Raw genomic sequence first — 21,515 nt, forward strand, 5'->3', positions numbered from 1 at the left:
AAACTTTTCGTACGTTTACAAAACTACTGCTTTTATGTTAATATTTGAAGTTTGATTTTTACGCATTAAAATAAGTTTTACGGCCCAATTTGTGTACAAACTAATTAAGTCAGCAGTGTACCATACACGAAACAGAATGGTTTTAACAAAAGAGAGTTGAGTCCAATTATATTAACCGGGCTACGAGACTCGGCCTATTCACGGGTGCTGTCCCGCTACTGGTCAACGCAGGAACTCTTGGCTGCTCCCTTACGGACCTGACCCGGTTCGTTCCTTCTTGGACAACCTGGACACCTTACGTTCCCATAAGACGGCCATATTGACGCTGAGCTTAGCGCGGACACCTGCTCGACATAGGTCCAAGTACCCCACATTTTCCAGTTTCAAGTTGTTCAACAACTCCAGCTTCCAAGTAACTGGATTACAGGCGTGCGCCACAACGCCCGGCGAGCATACAGCGACTAAATGGAGCGTATAAACATCTAAATATTTTTGGAACGTCGAGATTTGATTTCAATTTACAAAACAAATAAATCTCAATTTGGTTCTATAAAAACTGCCTCAAACTTTACAAACGTACATTGTGAGAATAAGCCAATAGTTGGCTTTTATACTGTGAGTTGATTCATTCGAAAGCGAGCACGGCAGGACTCGAACCTGCAATCTTCTGATCCGAAGTCAGACGCGTTATCCATTACGCTACGTGCCCTGTCAAGGAAAAGCAATCAGCGTAACTTCCATCAATACGAGGTTGGTGTAATCTAATTTGATTGGTGGTGAGCCTCGTTCACATGGCAAGTTCTTCCAAGTACAGGACTGACCTGAAAATATCGTTAAATGCATGACAGATCCCCCTGCACCAGTTAATTGCAAAAGTGCTCCTGAGTCGTGCTTAAACTAACAATTTCACCACATGGAACAGATTGCTCGTGTCCGTCAAATATAAACTTCATATGTCTCAAATCCTTTCTCGGTAAAATAAACTGGTAGATATTTGGATTTTAAAACTAAGCAAAAATATCTTATTAGTTTTGATTGTCTACGAATTCGTAAAAAGCTTGAACGAGCGAGCCAGGATTCGAACCTGGAATCTTCTGATCCGTAGTCAGACGCGTTATCCATTGCGCCACGCACCCACAAGTTTTTACAAAATGTCATTTACGTAATCCCTGTAATAATGAATTTACCTCAGTTGAAATTTCAATATATTAAATGCATTTATACATAACAAAACATTAGTTACGTCAAGGTTCGTGTTTTAGGAGATGTATTGTATATATTTGAAGAAGGGGCAAATGTCTGATTTTAAAACGTAATTTGTAGTAACATTACCAAGAATACAGTCGCGATTACCTTTTGCATACAAAGTATAGGTATGCCTACGATTACACCATACTCGTATATGACAGAATTCACGTACCTCTAACTCCCGCTGTAAATAGGATTAATATATAGATTGGATATTTTGCCCTTAATAGGGGTCAAAGACCTATAACTAAGATCTTTATGAATTTGTTGTACTCCTACGTAGGGCTTTAAAGAAGCTATTTAGACCAATCAGAAGGCAGCATGTTTTGTAGCCTAGAAATTGCACTAGCAGTTGGCGTGCTTTAATGTCCCGGGACTCGTGCAGAATTAGGCTAAAAATTAGCATGAAAATAGCTAAGATTGGGTTTTCTAAACCAAAACTTTTTGTGTATATTTTGCGCTTCTGTGAAAAATGTTTGAATCATGGTTTTTTGATGGCATTTTATGGAATGGTAGTTCAAAGCATAATGAACTGACATTCGAAATTTCAGAGAGCCCAATGGAGGAATTTTTGAGTAATCAGTTTTTAGTAAGCAAATTTACTGTATGAAAAACAAACAAAGATTTTATGGCATTTTTGGTGTTTGACCCCTCTTGAAATACAAATTTTCGTTTTTCTCATGCCAAGTTTTACCTACATCTTGAACGCCATCTTAAAATTGGAAACACTTCATTTTCTAGGATAATTCCAAGGCCAAAACACAATACCGACCATGTTGGCACTGATTGGTGGAAACGTATTTTAAAAGCCCTACGTAAGAGTCTAACAAACTTAGAAAAGTTTAAGTTTTTCACAAACACGTTTCCTTCATACATAGCACTCGTAATATTATCTTTACGCGATGAGAAACTTTTCGTACGTTTACAAAACTACTGCTTTTATGTTAATATTTGAAGTTTGATTTTTACGCATTAAAATAAGTTTTACGGCCCAATTTGTGTACAAACTAATTAAGTCAACAGTGTACCATACACGAAACAGAATGGTTTTAACAAAAGAGAGTTGAGTCCAATTATATTAACCGGGCTACGAGACTCGGCCTATTCACGGGTGCTGTCCCGCTACTGGTCAACGCAGGAACTTTTGGCTGCTCCCTTACGGACCTGACCCGGTTCGTTCCTTCTTGGACAACCTGGACACCTTACGTTCCCATAAGACGGCCATATTGACGCTGAGCTTAGCGCGGACACCTGCTCGACATAGGTCCAAGTACCCCACATTTCCCAGTTTCAAGTTGTTCAACAACTCCAGCTTCCAAGTAACTGGATTACAGGCGTGCGCCAAAACGCCCGGCGAGCATACAGCGACTAAATGGAGCGTATAAACATCTAAATATTTTTGGAACGTCGAGATTTGATTTCAATTTACAAAACAAATAAATCTCAATTTGGTTCTATAAAAACTGCCTCAAACTTTACAAACGTACATTGTGAGAATAAGCCAATAGTTGGCTTTTATACTGTGAGTTGATTCATTCGAAAGCGAGCACGGCAGGACTCGAACCTGCAATCTTCTGATCCGAAGTCAGACGCGTTATCCATTACGCTACGTGCCCTGTCAAGGAAAAGCAATCAGCGTAACTTCCATCAATACGAGGTTGGTGTAATCTAATTTGATTGGTGGTGAACCTCGTTCACATGGCAAGTTCTTCCAAGTACAGGACTGACCTGAAAATATCGTTAAATGCATGACAGATCCCCCTGCACCAGTTAATTGCAAAAGTGCTCCTGAGTCGTGCTTAAACTAACAATTTCACCACATGGAACAGATTGCTCGTGTCCGTCAAATATAAACTTCATATGTCTCAAATCCTTTCTCGGTAAAATAAACTGGTAGATATTTGGATTTTAAAACTAAGCAAAAATATCTTATTAGCTTTGATTGCCTACGAATTCGTAAAAAGCTTGAACGAGCGCGCCAGGATTCGAACCTGGAATCTTCTGATCCGTAGTCAGACGCGTTATCCATTGCGCCACGCACCCACAAGTTTTTACAAAATGTCATTTACGTAATCCCTGTAATAATGAATTTACCTCAGTTAAAATTTCAATATATTAAATGCATTTATACATAACAAAACATTAGTTACGTCAAGGTTCGTGTTTTAGGAGATGTATTGTATATATTTGAAGAAGGGGCAAATGTCTGATTTTATCACTTAATTTGTAGTAACATTACCAAGAATACAGTCGCGATTACCTTTTGCATACAAAGTATAGGAATGCCTACGATTACACCATACTCGTATATGACAGAATTCACGTACCTCTAACTCCCGCTGTAAATAGGATTAATATATAGATTGGATAGTTTGCCCTTAAGAGGGGTCAAAGACCTAAAACTAAGATCTTTATGAATTTGTTGTACTCCTACGTAGGGCTTTAAAGAAGCTATTTAGACCAATCAGAAGGCAGCATGTTTGTAGCCTAGAAATTGCAATAGCAGTTGGCGTGCTTTAATGTCCCGGGACTCGTGCAGAATTAGGCTAAAAATTAGCATGAAAATAGCTAAGATTGGGTTTTTTAAACCAAAACTTTTAGTGTATATTTTGCGCCTCTGTGAAAAATGTTTGAATCATGGTTTTTTGATGGCATTTTATGGAATGGTAGTTCAAAGCATACTGAACTGACATTCGAAATTTCAGAGAGCCCAATGGAGGAATTTTTGAGTAATCAGTTTTTAGTAAGCAAATTTACTGTATGAAAAAACAAACAAAGATTTTATGGCATTTTTGGTGTTTGACCCCTCTTGAAATACAAATTTTCGTTTTTCTCATGCCAAGTTTTACCTACATCTTGAACGCCATCTTAAAATTGGAAACACTTCATTTTCTAGGATAATTCCAAGGCCAAAACACAATACCGACCATGTTGGCACTGATTGGTGGAAACGTATTTTAAAAGCCTTACGTAAGAGTCTAACAAACTTAGAAAAGTTTAAGTTTTTCACAAACACGTTTCCTTCATACATAGCACTCGTAATATTATCTTTACGCGATGAGAAACTTTTCGTACGTTTACAAAACTACTGCTTTTATGTTAATATTTGAAGTTTGATTTTTACGCATTAAAATAAGTTTTACGGCCGAATGTGTGTACAAACTAATTAAGTCAGCAGTGTACCATACACGAAACAGAATGGTTTTAACAAAAGAGAGTTGAGTCCAATTATATTAACCGGGCTACGAGACTCGGCCTATTCACGGGTGCTGTCTGGCTACTGGTCAACGCAGGAACTCTTGGCTGCTCCCTTACGGACCTGACCCGGTTCGTTCCTTCTTGGACAACCTGGACACCTTACGTTCCCATAAGACGGCCATATTGACGCTGAGCTTAGCGCGGACACCTGCTCGACATAGGTCCAAGTACCCCACATTTCCCAGTTTCAAGTTGTTCAACAACTCCAGCTTCCAAGTAACTGGATTACAGGCGTGCGCCACAACGCCCGGCGAGCATACAGCGACTAAATGGAGCGTATAAACATCTAAATATTTTTGGAACGTCGAGATTTGATTTCAATTTACAAAACAAATAAATCTCAATTTGGTTCTATAAAAACTGCCTCAAACTTTACAAACGTACATTGTGAGAATAAGCCAATAGTTGGCTTTTATACTGTGAGTTGATTCATTCGAAAGCGAGCACGGCAGGACTCGAACCTGCAATCTTCTGATCCGAAGTCAGACGCGTTATCCATTACGCTACGTGCCCTGTCAAGGAAAAGCAATCAGCGTAACTTCCATCAATACGAGGTTGGTGTAATCTAATTTGATTGGTGGTGAGCCTCGTTCACATGGCAAGTTCTTCCAAGTACAGGACTGACCTGAAAATATCGTTAAATGCATGACAGATCCCCCTGCACCAGTTAATTGCAAAAGTGCTCCTGAGTCGTGCTTAAACTAACAATTTCACCACATGGAACAGATTGCTCGTGTCCGTCAAATATAAACTTCATATGTCTCAAATCCTTTCTCGGTAAAATAAACTGGTAGATATTTGGATTTTAAAACTAAGCAAAAATATCTTATTAGCTTTGATTGTCTACGAATTCGTAAAAAGCTTGAACGAGCGAGCCAGGATTCGAACCTGGAATCTTCTGATCCGTAGTCAGACGCGTTATCCATTGCGCCACGCACCCACAAGTTTTTACAAAATGTCATTTACGTAATCCCTGTAATAATGAATTTACCTCAGTTGAAATTTCAATATATTAAATGCATTTATACATAACAAAACATTAGTTACGTCAAGGTTCGTGTTTTAGGAGATGTATTGTATATATTTGAAGAAGGGGCAAATGTCTGATTTTAAAACGTAATTTGTAGTAACATTACCAAGAATACAGTCGCGATTACCTTTTGCATACAAAGTATAGGTATGCCTACGATTACACCATACTCGTATATGACAGAATTCACGTACCTCTAACTCCCGCTGTAAATAGGATTAATATATAGATTGGATATTTTTCCCTTAATAGGGGTCAAAGACCTATAACTAAGATCTTTATGAATTTGTTGTACTCCTACGTAGGGCTTTAAAGAAGCTATTTAGACCAATCAGAAGGCAGCATGTTTTGTAGCCTAGAAATTGCACTAGCAGTTGGCGTGCTTTAATGTCCCGGGACTCGTGCAGAATTAGGCTAAAAATTAGCATGAAAATAGCTAAGATTGGGTTTTTTAAACCAAAACTTTTTGTGTATATTTTGCGCTTCTGTGAAAAATGTTTGAATCATGGTTTTTTGATGGCATTTTATGGAATGGTAGTTCAAAGCATAATGAACTGACATTCGAAATTTCAGAGAGCCCAATGGAGGAATTTTTGAGTAATCAGTTTTTAGTAAGCAAATTTACTGTATGAAAAACAAACAAAGATTTTATGGCATTTTTGGTGTTTGACCCCTCTTGAAATACAAATTTTCGTTTTTCTCATGCCAAGTTTTACCTACATCTTGAACGCCATCTTAAAATTGGAAACACTTCATTTTCTAGGATAATTCCAAGGCCAAAACACAATACCGACCATGTTGGCACTGATTGGTGGAAACGTATTTTAAAAGCCCTACGTAAGAGTCTAACAAACTTAGAAAAGTTTAAGTTTTTCACAAACACGTTTCCTTCATACATAGCACTCGTAATATTATCTTTACGCGATGAGAAACTTTTCGTACGTTTACAAAACTACTGCTTTTATGTTAATATTTGAAGTTTGATTTTTACGCATTAAAATAAGTTTTACGGCCCAATTTGTGTACAAACTAATTAAGTCAGCAGTGTACCATACACGAAACAGAATGATTTTAACAAAAGAGAGTTGAGTCCAATTATATTAACCGGGCTACGAGACTCGGCCTATTCACGGGTGCTGTCCCGCTACTGGTCAACGCAGGAACTTTTGGCTGCTCCCTTACGGACCTGACCCGGTTCGTTCCTTCTTGGACAACCTGGACACCTTACGTTCCCATAAGACGGCCATATTGACGCTGAGCTTAGCGCGGACGCCTGCTCGACATAGGTCCAAGTACCCCACATTTCCCAGTTTCAAGTTGTTCAACAACTCCAGCTTCCAAGTAACTGGATTACAGGCGTGCGCCAAAACGCCCGGCGAGCATACAGCGACTAAATGGAGCGTATAAACATCTAAATATTTTTGGAACGTCGAGATTTGATTTCAATTTACAAAACAAATAAATCTCAATTTGGTTCTATAAAAACTGCCTCAAACTTTACAAACGTACATTGTGAGAATAAGCCAATAGTTGGCTTTTATACTGTGAGTTGATTCATTCGAAAGCGAGCACGGCAGGACTCGAACCTGCAATCTTCTGATCCGAAGTCAGACGCGTTATCCATTACGCTACGTGCCCTGTCAAGGAAAAGCAATCAGCGTAACTTCCATCAATACGAGGTTGGTGTAATCTAATTTGATTGGTGGTGAACCTCGTTCACATGGCAAGTTCTTCCAAGTACAGGACTGACCTGAAAATATCGTTAAATGCATGACAGATCCCCCTGCACCAGTTAATTGCAAAAGTGCTCCTGAGTCGTGCTTAAACTAACAATTTCACCACATGGAACAGATTGCTCGTGTCCGTCAAATATAAACTTCATATGTCTCAAATCCTTTCTCGGTAAAATAAACTGGTAGATATTTGGATTTTAAAACTAAGCAAAAATATCTTATTAGCTTTGATTGCCTACGAATTCGTAAAAATCTTGAACGAGCGCGCCAGGATTCGAACCTGGAATCTTCTGATCCGTAGTCAGACGCGTTATCCATTGCGCCACGCACCCACAAGTTTTTACAAAATGTCATTTACGTAATCCCTGTAATAATGAATTTACCTCAGTTAAAATTTCAATATATTAAATGCATTTATACATAACAAAACATTAGTTACGTCAAGGTTCGTGTTTTAGGAGATGTATTGTATATATTTGAAGAAGGGGCAAATGTCTGATTTTATCACTTAATTTGTAGTAACATTACCAAGAATACAGTCGCGATTACCTTTTGCATACAAAGTATAGGTATGCCTACGATTACACCATACTCGTATATGACAGAATTCACGTACCTCTAACTCCCGCTGTAAATAGGATTAATATATAGATTGGATAGTTTGCCCTTAAGAGGGGTCAAAGACCTAAAACTAAGATCTTTATGAATTTGTTGTACTCCTACGTAGGGCTTTAAAGAAGCTATTTAGACCAATCAGAAGGCAGCATGTTTTGTAGCCTAGAAATTGCACTAGCAGTTGGCGTGCTTTAATGTCCCGGGACTCGTGCAGAATTAGGCTAAAAATTAGCATGAAAATAGCTAAGATTGGGTTTTTTAAACCAAAACTTTTAGTGTATATTTTGCGCCTCTGTGAAAAATGTTTGAATCATGGTTTTTTGATGGCATTTTATGGAATGGTAGTTCAAAGCATACTGAACTGACATTCGAAATTTCAGAGAGCCCAATGGAGGAATTTTTGAGTAATCAGTTTTTAGTAAGCAAATTTACTGTATGAAAAAACAAACAAAGATTTTATGGCATTTTTGGTGTTTGACCCCTCTTGAAATACAAATTTTCGTTTTTCTCATGCCAAGTTTTACCTACATCTTGAACGCCATCTTAAAATTGGAAACACTTCATTTTCTAGGATAATTCCAAGGCCAAAACACAATACCGACCATGTTGGCACTGATTGGTGGAAACGTATTTTAAAAGCCCTACGTAAGAGTCTAACAAACTTAGAAAAGTTTAAGTTTTTCACAAACACGTTTCCTTCATACATAGCACTCGTAATATTATCTTTACGCGATGAGAAACTTTTCGTACGTTTACAAAACTACTGCTTTTATGTTAATATTTGAAGTTTGATTTTTACGCATTAAAATAAGTTTTACGGCCCAATGTGTGTACAAACTAATTAAGTCAGCAGTGTACCATACACGAAACAGAATGGTTTTAACAAAAGAGAGTTGAGTCCAATTATATTAACCGGGCTACGAGACTCGGCCTATTCACGGGTGCTGTCCGGCTACTGGTCAACGCAGGAACTCTTGGCTGCTCCCTTACGGACCTGACCCGGTTCGTTCCTTCTTGGACAACCTGGACACCTTACGTTCCCATAAGACGGCCATATTGACGCTGAGCTTAGCGCGGACACCTGCTCGACATAGGTCCAAGTACCCCACATTTCCCAGTTTCAAGTTGTTCAACAACTCCAGCTTCCAAGTAACTGGATTACAGGCGTGCGCCACAACGCCCGGCGAGCATACAGCGACTAAATGGAGCGTATAAACATCTAAATATTTTTGGAACGTCGAGATTTGATTTCAATTTACAAAACAAATAAATCTCAATTTGGTTCTATAAAAACTGCCTCAAACTTTACAAACGTACATTGTGAGAATAAGCCAATAGTTGGCTTTTATACTGTGAGTTGATTCATTCGAAAGCGAGCACGGCAGGACTCGAACCTGCAATCTTCTGATCCGAAGTCAGACGCGTTATCCATTACGCTACGTGCCCTGTCAAGGAAAAGCAATCAGCGTAACTTCCATCAATACGAGGTTGGTGTAATCTAATTTGATTGGTGGTGAACCTCGTTCACATGGCAAGTTCTTCCAAGTACAGGACTGACCTGAAAATATCGTTAAATGCATGACAGATCCCCCTGCACCAGTTAATTGCAAAAGTGCTCCTGAGTCGTGCTTAAACTAACAATTTCACCACATGGAACAGATTGCTCGTGTCCGTCAAATATAAACTTCATATGTCTCAAATCCTTTCTCGGTAAAATAAACTGGTAGATATTTGGATTTTAAAACTAAGCAAAAATATCTGATTAGTTTTGATTGTCTACGAATTCGTAAAAAGCTTGAACGAGCGAGCCAGGATTCGAACCTGGAATCTTCTGATCCGTAGTCAGACGCGTTATCCATTGCGCCACGCACCCACAAGTTTTTACAAAATGTCATTTACGTAATCCCTGTAATAATGAATTTACCTCAGTTAAAATTTCAATATATTATATGCATTTATACATAACAAAACATTAGTTACGTCAAGGTTCGTGTTTTAGGAGATGTATTGTATATATTTGAAGAAGGGGCAAATGTCTGATTTTATCACTTAATTTGTAGTAACATTACCAAGAATACAGTCGCGATTACCTTTTGCATACAAAGTATAGGTATGCCTACGATTACACCATACTCGTATATGACAGAATTCACGTACCTCTAACTCCCGCTGTAAATAGGATTAATATATAGATTGGATAGTTTGCCCTTAAGAGGGGTCAAAGACCTAAAACTAAGATCTTTTTGAATTTGTTGTACTCCTACGTAGGGCTTTAAAGAAGCTATTTAGACCAATCAGAAAACAGCATGTTTTGTAGCCTAGAAATTGCAATAGCAGTTGGCGTGCTTTAATGTCCCTGGACTCGTGCAGAATTAGGCTAAAAATTAGCATGAAAATAGCTAAGATTGGGTTTTTTAAACCAAAACTTTTAGTGTATATTTTGCGCCTCTGTGAAAAATGTTTGAATCATGGTTTTTTGATGGCATTTTATGGAATGGTAGTTCAAAGCATACTGAACTGACATTCGAAATTTCAGAGAGCCCAATGGAGGAATTTTTGAGTAATCAGTTTTTAGTAAGCAAATTTACTGTATGAAAAAACAAACAAAGATTTTATGGCATTTTTGGTGTTTGACCCCTCTTGAAATACAAATTTTCGTTTTTCTCATGCCAAGTTTTACCTACATCTTGAACGCCATCTTAAAATTGGAAACACTTCATTTTCTAGGATAATTCCAAGGCCAAAACACAATACCGACCATGTTGGCACTGATTGGTGGAAACGTATTTTAAAAGCCCTACGTAAGAGTCTAACAAACTTAGAAAAGTTTAAGTTTTTCACAAACACGTTTCCTTCATACATAGCACTCGTAATATTATCTTTACGCGATGAGAAACTTTTCGTACGTTTACAAAACTACTGCTTTTATGTTAATATTTGAAGTTTGATTTTTACGCATTAAAATAAGTTTTACGGCCCAATGTGTGTACAAACTAATTAAGTCAGCAGTGTACCATACACGAAACAGAATGGTTTTAACAAAAGAGAGTTGAGTCCAATTATATTAACCGGGCTACGAGACTCGGCCTATTCACGGGTGCTGTCCGGCTACTGGTCAACGCAGGAACTCTTGGCTGCTCCCTTACGGACCTGACCCGGTTCGTTCCTTCTTGGACAACCTGGACACCTTACGTTCCCATAAGACGGCCATATTGACGCTGAGCTTAGCGCGGACACCTGCTCGACATAGGTCCAAGTACCCCACATTTCCCAGTTTCAAGTTGTTCAACAACTCCAGCTTCCAAGTAACTGGATTACAGGCGTGCGCCACAACGCCCGGCGAGCATACAGCGACTAAATGGAGCGTATAAACATCTAAATATTTTTGGAACGTCGAGATTTGATTTCAATTTACAAAACAAATAAATCTCAATTTGGTTCTATAAAAACTGCCTCAAACTTTACAAACGTACATTGTGAGAATAAGCCAATAGTTGGCTTTTATACTGTGAGTTGATTCATTCGAAAGCGAGCACGGCAGGACTCGAACCTGCAATCTTCTGATCCGAAGTCAGACGCGTTATCCATTACGCTACGTGCCCTGTCAAGGAAAAGCAATCAGCGTAACTTCCATCAATACGAGGTTGGTGTAATCTAATTTGATTGGTGGTGAACCTCGTTCACATGGCAAGTTCTTCCAAGTACAGGACTGACCTGAAAATATCGTTAAATGCATGACAGATCCCCCTGCACCAGTTAATTGCAAAAGTGCTCCTGAGTCGTGCTTAAACTAACAATTTCACCACATGGAACAGATTGCTCGTGTCCGTCAAATATAAACTTCATATGTCTCAAATCCTTTCTCGGTAAAATAAACTGGTAGATATTTGGATTTTAAAACTAAGCAAAAATATCTGATTAGTTTTGATTGTCTACGAATTCGTAAAAAGCTTGAACGAGCGAGCCAGGATTCGAACCTGGAATCTTCTGATCCGCAGTCAGACGCGTTATCCATTGCGCCACGCACCCACAAGTTTTTACAAAATGTCATTTACGTAATCCCTGTAATAATGAATTTACCTCAGTTAAAATTTCAATATATTAAATGCATTTATACATAACAAAACATTAGTTACGTCAAGGTTCGTGTTTTAGGAGATGTATTGTATATATTTGAAGAAGGGGCAAATGTCTGATTTTAAAACGTAATTTGTAGTAACATTACCAAGAATACAGTCGCGATTACCTTTTGCATACAAAGTATAGGTATGCCTACGATTACACCATACTCGTATATGACAGAATTCACGTACCTCTAACTCCCGCTGTAAATAGGATTAATATATAGATTGGATAGTTTGCCCTTAAGAGGGGTCAAAGACCTAAAACTAAGATCTTTTTGAATTTGTTGTACTCCTACGTAGGGCTTTAAAGAAGCTATTTAGACCAATCAGAAAACAGCATGTTTTGTAGCCTAAAAATTGCAATAGCAGTTGGCGTGCTTTAATGTCCCGGGACTCGTGCAGAATTAGGCTAAAAATTAGCATGAAAATAGCTAAGATTGGGTTTTTTAAACCAAAACTTTTAGTGTATATTTTGCGCCTCTGTGAAAAATGTTTGAATCATGGTTTTTTGATGGCATTTTATGGAATGGTAGTTCAAAGCATACTGAACAGACATTCGAAATTTCAGAGAGCCCAATGGAGGAATTTTTGAGTAATCAGTTTTTAGTAAGCAAATTTACTGTATGAAAAAACAAACAAAGATTTTATGGCATTTTTGGTGTTTGACCCCTCTTGAAATACAAATTTTCGTTTTTCTCATGCCAAGTTTTACCTACATCTTGAACGCCATCTTAAAATTGGAAACACTTCATTTTCTAGGATAATTCCAAGGCCAAAACACAATACCGACCATGTTGGCACTGATTGGTGGAAACGTATTTTAAAAGCCCTACGTAAGAGTCTAACAAACTTAGAAAAGTTTAAGTTTTTCACAAACACGTTTCCTTCATACATAGCACTCGTAATATTATCTTTACGCGATGAGAAACTTTTCGTACGTTTCCAAAACTACTGCTTTTATGTTAATATTTGAAGTTTGATTTTTACGCATTAAAATAAGTTTTACGGCCCAATTTGTGTACAAACTAATTAAGTCAGCAGTGTACCATACACGAAACAGAATGGTTTTAACAAAAGAGAGTTGAGTCCAATTATATTAACCGGGCTACGAGACTCGGCTTATTCACGGGTGCTGTCCAGCTACTGGTCAACGCAGGAACTTTTGGCTGCTCCCTTACGGACCTGACCCGGTTCGTTCCTTCTTGGACAACCTGGACACCTTACGTTCCCATAAGACGGCCATATTGACGCTGAGCTTAGCGCGGACACCTGCTCGACATAGGTCCAAGTACCCCACATTTCCCAGTTTCAAGTTGTTCAACAACTCCAGCTTCCAAGTAACTGGATTACAGGGGTGCGCCAAAACGCCCGGCGAGCATACAGCGACTAAATGGAGCGTATAAACATCTAAATATTTTTGGAACGTCGAGATTTGATTTCAATTTACAAAACAAATAAATCTCAATTTGGTTCTATAAAAACTGCCTCAAACTTTACAAACGTACATTGTGAGAATAAGCCAATAGTTGGCTTTTATACTGTGAGTTGATTCATTCGAAAGCGAGCACGGCAGGACTCGAACCTGCAATCTTCTGATCCGAAGTCAGACGCGTTATCCATTACGCTACGTGCCCTGTCAAGGAAAAGCAATCAGCGTAACTTCCATCAATACGAGGTTGGTGTAATCTAATTTGATTGGTGGTGAACCTCGTTCACATGGCAAGTTCTTCGAAGTACAGGACTGACCTGAAAATATCGTTAAATGCATGACAGATCCCCCTGCACCAGTTAATTGCAAAAGTGCTCCTGAGTCGTGCTTAAACTAACAATTTCACCACATGGAACAGATTGCTCGTGTCCGTCAAATATAAACTTCATATGTCTCAAATCCTTTCTCGGTAAAATAAACTGGTAGATATTTGGATTTTAAAACTAAGCAAAAATATCTGATTAGTTTTGATTGTCTACGAATTCGTAAAAAGCTTGAACGAGCGAGCCAGGATTCGAACCTGGAATCTTCTGATCCGTAGTCAGACGCGTTATCCATTGCGCCACGCACCCACAAGTTTTTACAAAATGTCATTTACGTAATCCCTGTAATAATGAATTTACCTCAGTTAAAATTTCAATATATTATATGCATTTATACATAACAAAACATTAGTTACGTCAAGGTTCGTGTTTTAGGAGATGTATTGTATATATTTGAAGAAGGGGCAAATGTCTGATTTTATCACTTAATTTGTAGTAACATTACCAAGAATACAGTCGCGATTACCTTTTGCATACAAAGTATAGGTATGCCTACGATTACACCATACTCGTATATGACAGAATTCACGTACCTCTAACTCCCGCTGTAAATAGGATTAATATATAGATTGGATAGTTTGCCCTTAAGAGGGGTCAAAGACCTAAAACTAAGATCTTTTTGAATTTGTTGTACTCCTACGTAGGGCTTTAAAGAAGCTATTTAGACCAATCAGAAAACAGCATGTTTTGTAGCCTAGAAATTGCAATAGCAGTTGGCGTGCTTTAATGTCCCGGGACTCGTGCAGAATTAGGCTAAAAATTAGCATGAAAATAGCTAAGATTGGGTTTTTTAAACCAAAACTTTTAATGTATATTTTGCGCCTCTGTGAAAAATGTTTGAATCATGGTTTTTTGATGGCATTTTATGGAATGGTAGTTCAAAGCATACTGAACTGACATTCGAAATTTCAGAGAGCCCAATGGAGGAATTTTTGAGTAATCAGTTTTTAGTAAGCAAATGTACTGTATGAAAAAACAAACAAAGATTTTATGGCATTTTTGGTGTTTGACCCCTCTTGAAATACAAATTTTCGTTTTTCTCATGCCAAGTTTTACCTACATCTTGAACGCCATCTTAAAATTGGAAACACTTCATTTTCTAGGATAATTCCAAGGCCAAAACACAATACCGACCATGTTGGCACTGATTGGTGGAAACGTATTTTAAAAGCCCTACGTAAGAGTCTAACAAACTTAGAAAAGTTTAAGTTTTTCACAAACACGTTTCCTTCATACATAGCACTCGTAATATTATCTTTACGCGATGAGAAACTTTTCGTACGTTTACAAAACTACTGCTTTTATGTTAATATTTGAAGTTTGATTTTTACGCATTAAAATAAGTTTTACGGCCCAATGTGTGTACAAACTAATTAAGTCAGCAGTGTACCATACACGAAACAGAATGGTTTTAACAAAAGAGAGTTGAGTCCAATTATATTAACCGGGCTACGAGACTCGGCCTATTCACGGGTGCTGTCCGGCTACTGGTCAACGCAGGAACATTTGGCTGCTCCCTTACGGACCTGACCCGGTTCGTTCCTTCTTGGACAACCTGGACACCTTACGTTCCCATAAGACGGCCATATTGACGCTGAGCTTAGCGCGGACACCTGCTCGACATAGGTCCAAGTACCCCACATTTCCCAGTTTCAAGTTGTTCAACAACTCCAGCTTCCAAGTAACTGGATTACAGGCGTGCGCCACAACGCCCGGCGAGCATACAGCGACTAAATGGAGCGTATAAACATCTAAATATTTTTGGAACGTCGAGATTTGATTTCAATTTACAAAACAAATAAATCTCAATTTGGTTCTATAAAAACTGCCTCAAACTTTACAAACGTACATTGTGAGAATAAGCCAATAGTTGGCTTTTATACTGTGAGTTGATTCATTCGAAAGCGAGCACGGCAGGACTCGAATCTGCAATCTTCTGATCCGAAGTCAGACGCGTTATCCATTACGCTACGTGCCCTGTCAAGGAAAAGCAATCAGCGTAACTTCCATCAATACGAGGTTGGTGTAATCTAATTTGATTGGTGGTGAACCTCGTTCACATGGCAAGTTCTTCCAAGTACAGGACTGACCTGAAAATATCGTTAAATGCATGACAGATCCCCCTGCACCAGTTAATTGCAAAAGTGCTCCTGAGTCGTGCTTAAACTAACAATTTCACCACATGGAACAGATTGCTCGTGTCCGTCAAATATAAACTTCATATGTCTCAAATCCTTTCTCGGTAAAATAAACTGGTAGATATTTGGATTTTAAAACTAAGCAAAAATATCTGATTAGTTTTGATTGTCTACGAATTCGTAAAAAGCTTGAACGAGCGAGCCAGGATTCGAACCTGGAATCTTCTGATCCGTAGTCAGACGCGTTATCCATTGCGCCACGCACCCACAAGTTTTTACAAAATGTCATTTACGTAATCCCTGTAATAATGAATTTACCTCAGTTAAAATTTCAATATATTAAATGCATTTATACATAACAAAACATTAGTTACGTCAAGGTTCGTGTTTTAGGAGATGTATTGTATATATTTGAAGAAGGGGCAAATGTCTGATTTTATCACTTAATTTGTAGTAACATTACCAAGAATACAGTCGCGATTACCTTTTGCATACAAAGTATAGGTATGCCTACGATTACACCATACTCGTATATGACAGAATTCACGTACCTCTAACTCCCGCTGTAAATAGGATTAATATATAGATTGGATAGTTTGCCCTTAAGAGGGGTCAAAGACCTAAAACTAAGATCTTTTTGAATTTGTTGTACTCCTACGTAGGGCTTTAAAGAAGCTATTTAGACCAATCAGAAAACAGCATGTTTTGTAGCCTAGAAATTGCAATAGCAGTTGGCGTGCTTTAATGTCCCGGGACTCGTGCAGAATTAGGCTAAAAATTAGCATGAAAATAGCTAAGATTGGGTTTTTTAAACCAAAACTTTTAGTGTATATTTTGCGCCTCTGTGAAAAATGTTTGAATCATGGTTTTTTGATGGCATTTTATGGAATGGTAGTTCAAAGCATACTGAACTGACATTCGAAATTTCAGAGAGCCCAATGGAGGAATTTTTGAGTAATCAGTTTTTAGTAAGCAAATTTACTGTATGAAAAAACAAACAAAGATTTTATGGCATTTTTGGTGTTTGACCCCTCTTGAAATACAAATTTTCGTTTTTCTCATGCCAAGTTTTACCTACATCTTGAACGCCATCTTAAAATTGGAAACACTTCATTTTCTAGGATAATTCCAAGGCCAAAACACAATACCGACCATGTTGGCACTGATTGGTGGAAACGTATTTTAAAAGCCCTACGTAAGAGTCTAACAAACTTAGAAAAGTTTAAGTTTTTCACAAACACGTTTCCTTCATACATAGCACTCGTAATATTATCTTTACGCGATGAGAAACTTTTCGTACGTTTACAAAACTACTGCTTTTATGTTAATATTTGAAGTTTGATTTTTACGCATTAAAATAAGTTTTACGGCCCAATGTGTGTACAAACTAATTAAGTCAGCAGTGTACCATACACGAAACAGAATGGTTTTAACAAAAGAGAGTTGAGTCCAATTATATTAACCGGGCTACGAGACTCGGCCTATTCACGGGTGCTGTCCGGCTACTGGTCAACGCAGGAACTTTTGGCTGCTCCCTTACGGACCTGACCCGGTTCGTTCCTTCTTGGACAACCTGGACACCTTACGTTCCCATAAGACGGCCATATTGACGCTGAGCTTAGCGCGGACACCTGCTCGACATAGGTCCAAGTACCCCACATTTCCCAGTTTCAAGTTGTTCAACAACTCCAGCTTCCAAGTAACTGGATTACAGGCGTGCGCCACAACGCCCGGCGAGCATACAGCGACTAAATGGAGCGTATAAACATCTAAATATTTTTGGAACGTCGAGATTTGATTTCAATTTACAAAACAAATAAATCTCAATTTGGTTCTATAAAAACTGCCTCAAACTTTACAAACGTACATTGTGAGAATAAGCCAATAGTTGGCTTTTATACTGTGAGTTGATTCATTCGAAAGCGAGCACGGCAGGACTCGAACCTGCAATCTTCTGATCCGAAGTCAGACGCGTTATCCATTACGCTACGTGCCCTGTCAAGGAAAAGCAATCAGCGTAACTTCCATCAATACGAGGTTGGTGTAATCTAATTTGATTGGTGGTGAACCTCGTTCACATGGCAAGTTCTTCCAAGTACAGGACTGACCTGAAAATATCGTTAAATGCATGACAGATCCCCCTGCACCAGTTAATTGCAAAAGTGCTCCTGAGTCGTGCTTAAACTAACAATTTCACCACATGGAACAGATTGCTCGTGTCCGTCAAATATAAACTTCATATGTCTCAAATCCTTTCTCGGTAAAATAAACTGGTAGATATTTGGATTTTAAAACTAAGCAAAAATATCTGATTAGTTTTGATTGTCTACGAATTCGTAAAAAGCTTGAACGAGCGAGCCAGGATTCGAACCTGGAATCTTCTGATCCGTAGTCAGACGCGTTATCCATTGCGCCACGCACCCACAAGTTTTTACAAAATGTCATTTACGTAATCCCTGTAATAATGAATTTACCTCAGTTAAAATTTCAATATATTAAATGCATTTATACATAACAAAACATTAGTTACGTCAAGGTTCGTGTTTTAGGAGATGTATTGTATATATTTGAAGAAGGGGCAAATGTCTGATTTTATCACTTAATTTGTAGTAACATTACCAAGAATACAGTCGCGATTACCTTTTGCATACAAAGTATAGGTATGCCTACGATTACACCATACTCGTATATGACAGAATTCACGTACCTCTAACTCCCGCTGTAAATAGGATTAATATATAGATTGGATAGTTTGCCCTTAAGAGGGGTCAAAGACCTAAAACTAAGATCTTTTTGAATTTGTTGTACTCCTACGTAGGGCTTTAAAGAAGCTATTTAGACCAATCAGAAAACAGCATGTTTTGTAGCCTAGAAATTGCAATAGCAGTTGGCGTGCTTTAATGTCCCGGGACTCGTGCAGAATTAGGCTAAAAATTAGCATGAAAATAGCTAAGATTGGGTTTTTTAAACCAAAACTTTTAGTGTATATTTTGCGCCTCTGTGAAAAATGTTTGAATCATGGTTTTTTGATGGCATTTTATGGAATGGTAGTTCAAAGCATACTGAACTGACATTCGAAATTTCAGAGAGCCCAATGGAGGAATTTTTGAGTAATCAGTTTTTAGTAAGCAAATTTACTGTATGAAAAAACAAACAAAGATTTTATGGCATTTTTGGTGTTTGACCCCTCTTGAAATACAAATTTTCGTTTTTCTCATGCCAAGTTTTACCTACATCTTGAACGCCATCTTAAAATTGGAAACACTTCATTTTCTAGGATAATTCCAAGGCCAAAACACAATACCGACCATGTTGGCACTGATTGGTGGAAACGTATTTTAAAAGCCCTACGTAAGAGTCTAACAAACTTAGAAAAGTTTAAGTTTTTCACAAACACGTTTCCTTCATACATAGCACTCGTAATATTATCTTTACGCGATGAGAAACTTTTCGTACGTTTACAAAACTACTGCTTTTATGTTAATATTTGAAGTTTGATTTTTACGCATTAAAATAAGTTTTACGGCCCAATGTGTGTACAAACTAATTAAGTCAGCAGTGTACCATACACGAAACAGAATGGTTTTAACAAAAGAGAGTTGAGTCCAATTATATTAACCGGGCTACGAGACTCGGCCTATTCACGGGTGCTGTCCGGCTACTGGTCAACGCAGGAACTTTTGGCTGCTCCCTTACGGACCTGACCCGGTTCGTTCCTTCTTGGACAACCTGGACACCTTACGTTCCCATAAGACGGCCATATTGACGCTGAGCTTAGCGCGGACACCTGCTCGACATAGGTCCAAGTACCCCACATTTCCCAGTTTCAAGTTGTTCAACAACTCCAGCTTCCAAGTAACTGGATTACAGGCGTGCGCCACAACGCCCGGCGAGCATACAGCGACTAAATGGAGCGTATAAACATCTAAATATTTTTGGAACGTCGAGATTTGATTTCAATTTACAAAACAAATAAATCTCAATTTGGTTCTATAAAAACTGCCTCAAACTTTACAAACGTACATTGTGAGAATAAGCCAATAGTTGGCTTTTATACTGTGAGTTGATTCATTCGAAAGCGAGCACGGCAGGACTCGAACCTGCAATCTTCTGATCCGAAGTCAGACGCGTTATCCATTACGCTACGTGCCCTGTCAAGGAAAAGCAATCAGCGTAACTTCCATCAATACGAGGTTGGTGTAATCTAATTTGATTGGTGGTGAACCTCGTTCACATGGCAAGTTCTTCCAAGTACAGGACTGACCTGAAAATATCGTTAAATGCATGACAGATCCCCCTGCACCAGTTAATTGCAAAAGTGCTCCTGAGTCGTGCTTAAACTAACAATTTCACCACATGGAACAGATTGCTCGTGTCCGTCAAATATAAACTTCATATGTCTCAAATCCTTTCTCGGTAAAATAAACTGGTAGATATTTGGATTTTAAAACTAAGCAAAAATATCTGATTAGTTTTGATTGTCTACGAATTCGTAAAAAGCTTGAACGAGCGAGCCAGGATTCGAACCTGGAATCTTCTGATCCGTAGTCAGACGCGTTATCCATTGCGCCACGCACCCACAAGTTTTTACAAAATGTCATTTACGTAATCCCTGTAATAATGAATTTACCTCAGTTAAAATTTCAATATATTAAATGCATTTATACATAACAAAACATTAGTTACGTCAAGGTTCGTGTTTTAGGAGATGTATTGTATATATTTGAAGAAGGGGCAAATGTCTGATTTTATCACTTAATTTGTAGTAACATTACCAAGAATACAGTCGCGATTACCTTTTGCATACAAAGTATAGGTATGCCTACGATTACACCATACTCGTATATGACAGAATTCACGTACCTCTAACTCCCGCTGTAAATAGGATTAATATATAGATTGGATAGTTTGCCCTTAATAGGGGTCAAAGACCTAAAACTAAGATCTTTTTGAATTTGTTGTACTCCTACGTAGGGCTTTAAAGAAGCTATTTAGACCAATCAGAAAACAGCATGTTTTGTAGCCTAGAAATTGCAATAGCAGTTGGCGTGCTTTAATGTCCCGGGACTCGTGCAGAATTAGGCTAAAAATTAGCATGAAAATAGCTAAGATTGGGTTTTTTAAACCAAAACTTTTAGTGTATATTTTGCGCCTCTGTGAAAAATGTTTGAATCATGGTTTTTTGATGGCATTTTATGGAATGGTAGTTCAAAGCATAATGAACTGACATTCGAAATTTCAGAGAGCCCAATGGAGGAATTTTTGAGTAATCAGTTTTTAGTAAGCAAATTTACTGTATGAAAAAACAAACAAAGATTTTATGGCATTTTTGGTGTTTGACCCCTCTTGAAATACAAATTTTCGTTTTTCTCATGCCAAGTTTTACCTACATCTTGAACGCCATCTTAAAATTGGAAACACTTCATTTTCTAGGATAATTCCAAGGCCAAAACACAATACCGACCATGTTGGCACTGATTGGTGGAAACGTATTTTAAAAGCCCTACGTAAGAGTCTAACAAACTTAGAAAAGTTTAAGTTTTTCACAAACACGTTT

At 38.2% G+C, this 21,515-nt stretch overlaps 20 non-coding genes across 20 annotated transcripts; all 20 read right to left on the bottom strand.

The window, feature by feature from the left end:
* Positions 1–636: 636 nt before the first annotated feature.
* Trnar-ucg (transfer RNA arginine (anticodon UCG)) lies at positions 637–709 on the bottom strand. Its single transcript has one exon. It is a non-coding gene; the product is annotated as a tRNA-Arg (tRNA).
* Positions 710–1,063: 354 nt separating this feature from the next.
* On the bottom strand, positions 1,064–1,136 carry Trnar-acg (transfer RNA arginine (anticodon ACG)). The gene has a single exon. It is a non-coding gene; the product is annotated as a tRNA-Arg (tRNA).
* A 1,655-nt stretch (positions 1,137–2,791) lies between these two features.
* Positions 2,792–2,864, bottom strand: Trnar-ucg (transfer RNA arginine (anticodon UCG)). Its single transcript has one exon. It is a non-coding gene; the product is annotated as a tRNA-Arg (tRNA).
* A 354-nt stretch (positions 2,865–3,218) lies between these two features.
* On the bottom strand, positions 3,219–3,291 carry Trnar-acg (transfer RNA arginine (anticodon ACG)). Its single transcript has one exon. It is a non-coding gene; the product is annotated as a tRNA-Arg (tRNA).
* A 1,655-nt stretch (positions 3,292–4,946) lies between these two features.
* Positions 4,947–5,019, bottom strand: Trnar-ucg (transfer RNA arginine (anticodon UCG)). Its single transcript has one exon. It is a non-coding gene; the product is annotated as a tRNA-Arg (tRNA).
* A 354-nt stretch (positions 5,020–5,373) lies between these two features.
* Trnar-acg (transfer RNA arginine (anticodon ACG)) lies at positions 5,374–5,446 on the bottom strand. Its single transcript has one exon. It is a non-coding gene; the product is annotated as a tRNA-Arg (tRNA).
* Positions 5,447–7,101: 1,655 nt separating this feature from the next.
* Trnar-ucg (transfer RNA arginine (anticodon UCG)) lies at positions 7,102–7,174 on the bottom strand. The gene has a single exon. It is a non-coding gene; the product is annotated as a tRNA-Arg (tRNA).
* Positions 7,175–7,528: 354 nt separating this feature from the next.
* Trnar-acg (transfer RNA arginine (anticodon ACG)) lies at positions 7,529–7,601 on the bottom strand. The gene has a single exon. It is a non-coding gene; the product is annotated as a tRNA-Arg (tRNA).
* A 1,656-nt stretch (positions 7,602–9,257) lies between these two features.
* On the bottom strand, positions 9,258–9,330 carry Trnar-ucg (transfer RNA arginine (anticodon UCG)). The gene has a single exon. It is a non-coding gene; the product is annotated as a tRNA-Arg (tRNA).
* Positions 9,331–9,684: 354 nt separating this feature from the next.
* Positions 9,685–9,757, bottom strand: Trnar-acg (transfer RNA arginine (anticodon ACG)). The gene has a single exon. It is a non-coding gene; the product is annotated as a tRNA-Arg (tRNA).
* Positions 9,758–11,413: 1,656 nt separating this feature from the next.
* On the bottom strand, positions 11,414–11,486 carry Trnar-ucg (transfer RNA arginine (anticodon UCG)). Its single transcript has one exon. It is a non-coding gene; the product is annotated as a tRNA-Arg (tRNA).
* Positions 11,487–11,840: 354 nt separating this feature from the next.
* On the bottom strand, positions 11,841–11,913 carry Trnar-gcg (transfer RNA arginine (anticodon GCG)). The gene has a single exon. It is a non-coding gene; the product is annotated as a tRNA-Arg (tRNA).
* A 1,656-nt stretch (positions 11,914–13,569) lies between these two features.
* On the bottom strand, positions 13,570–13,642 carry Trnar-ucg (transfer RNA arginine (anticodon UCG)). The gene has a single exon. It is a non-coding gene; the product is annotated as a tRNA-Arg (tRNA).
* Positions 13,643–13,996: 354 nt separating this feature from the next.
* Positions 13,997–14,069, bottom strand: Trnar-acg (transfer RNA arginine (anticodon ACG)). The gene has a single exon. It is a non-coding gene; the product is annotated as a tRNA-Arg (tRNA).
* Positions 14,070–15,725: 1,656 nt separating this feature from the next.
* Trnar-ucg (transfer RNA arginine (anticodon UCG)) lies at positions 15,726–15,798 on the bottom strand. The gene has a single exon. It is a non-coding gene; the product is annotated as a tRNA-Arg (tRNA).
* Positions 15,799–16,152: 354 nt separating this feature from the next.
* Positions 16,153–16,225, bottom strand: Trnar-acg (transfer RNA arginine (anticodon ACG)). Its single transcript has one exon. It is a non-coding gene; the product is annotated as a tRNA-Arg (tRNA).
* A 1,656-nt stretch (positions 16,226–17,881) lies between these two features.
* Trnar-ucg (transfer RNA arginine (anticodon UCG)) lies at positions 17,882–17,954 on the bottom strand. The gene has a single exon. It is a non-coding gene; the product is annotated as a tRNA-Arg (tRNA).
* Positions 17,955–18,308: 354 nt separating this feature from the next.
* On the bottom strand, positions 18,309–18,381 carry Trnar-acg (transfer RNA arginine (anticodon ACG)). The gene has a single exon. It is a non-coding gene; the product is annotated as a tRNA-Arg (tRNA).
* A 1,656-nt stretch (positions 18,382–20,037) lies between these two features.
* Positions 20,038–20,110, bottom strand: Trnar-ucg (transfer RNA arginine (anticodon UCG)). Its single transcript has one exon. It is a non-coding gene; the product is annotated as a tRNA-Arg (tRNA).
* A 354-nt stretch (positions 20,111–20,464) lies between these two features.
* On the bottom strand, positions 20,465–20,537 carry Trnar-acg (transfer RNA arginine (anticodon ACG)). Its single transcript has one exon. It is a non-coding gene; the product is annotated as a tRNA-Arg (tRNA).
* Positions 20,538–21,515: the final 978 nt, after the last annotated feature.

Source organism: Clavelina lepadiformis, chromosome 7 (assembly GCF_947623445.1).
Source record: "Clavelina lepadiformis chromosome 7, kaClaLepa1.1, whole genome shotgun sequence".
NCBI lineage: Eukaryota > Metazoa > Chordata > Ascidiacea > Aplousobranchia > Clavelinidae > Clavelina > Clavelina lepadiformis.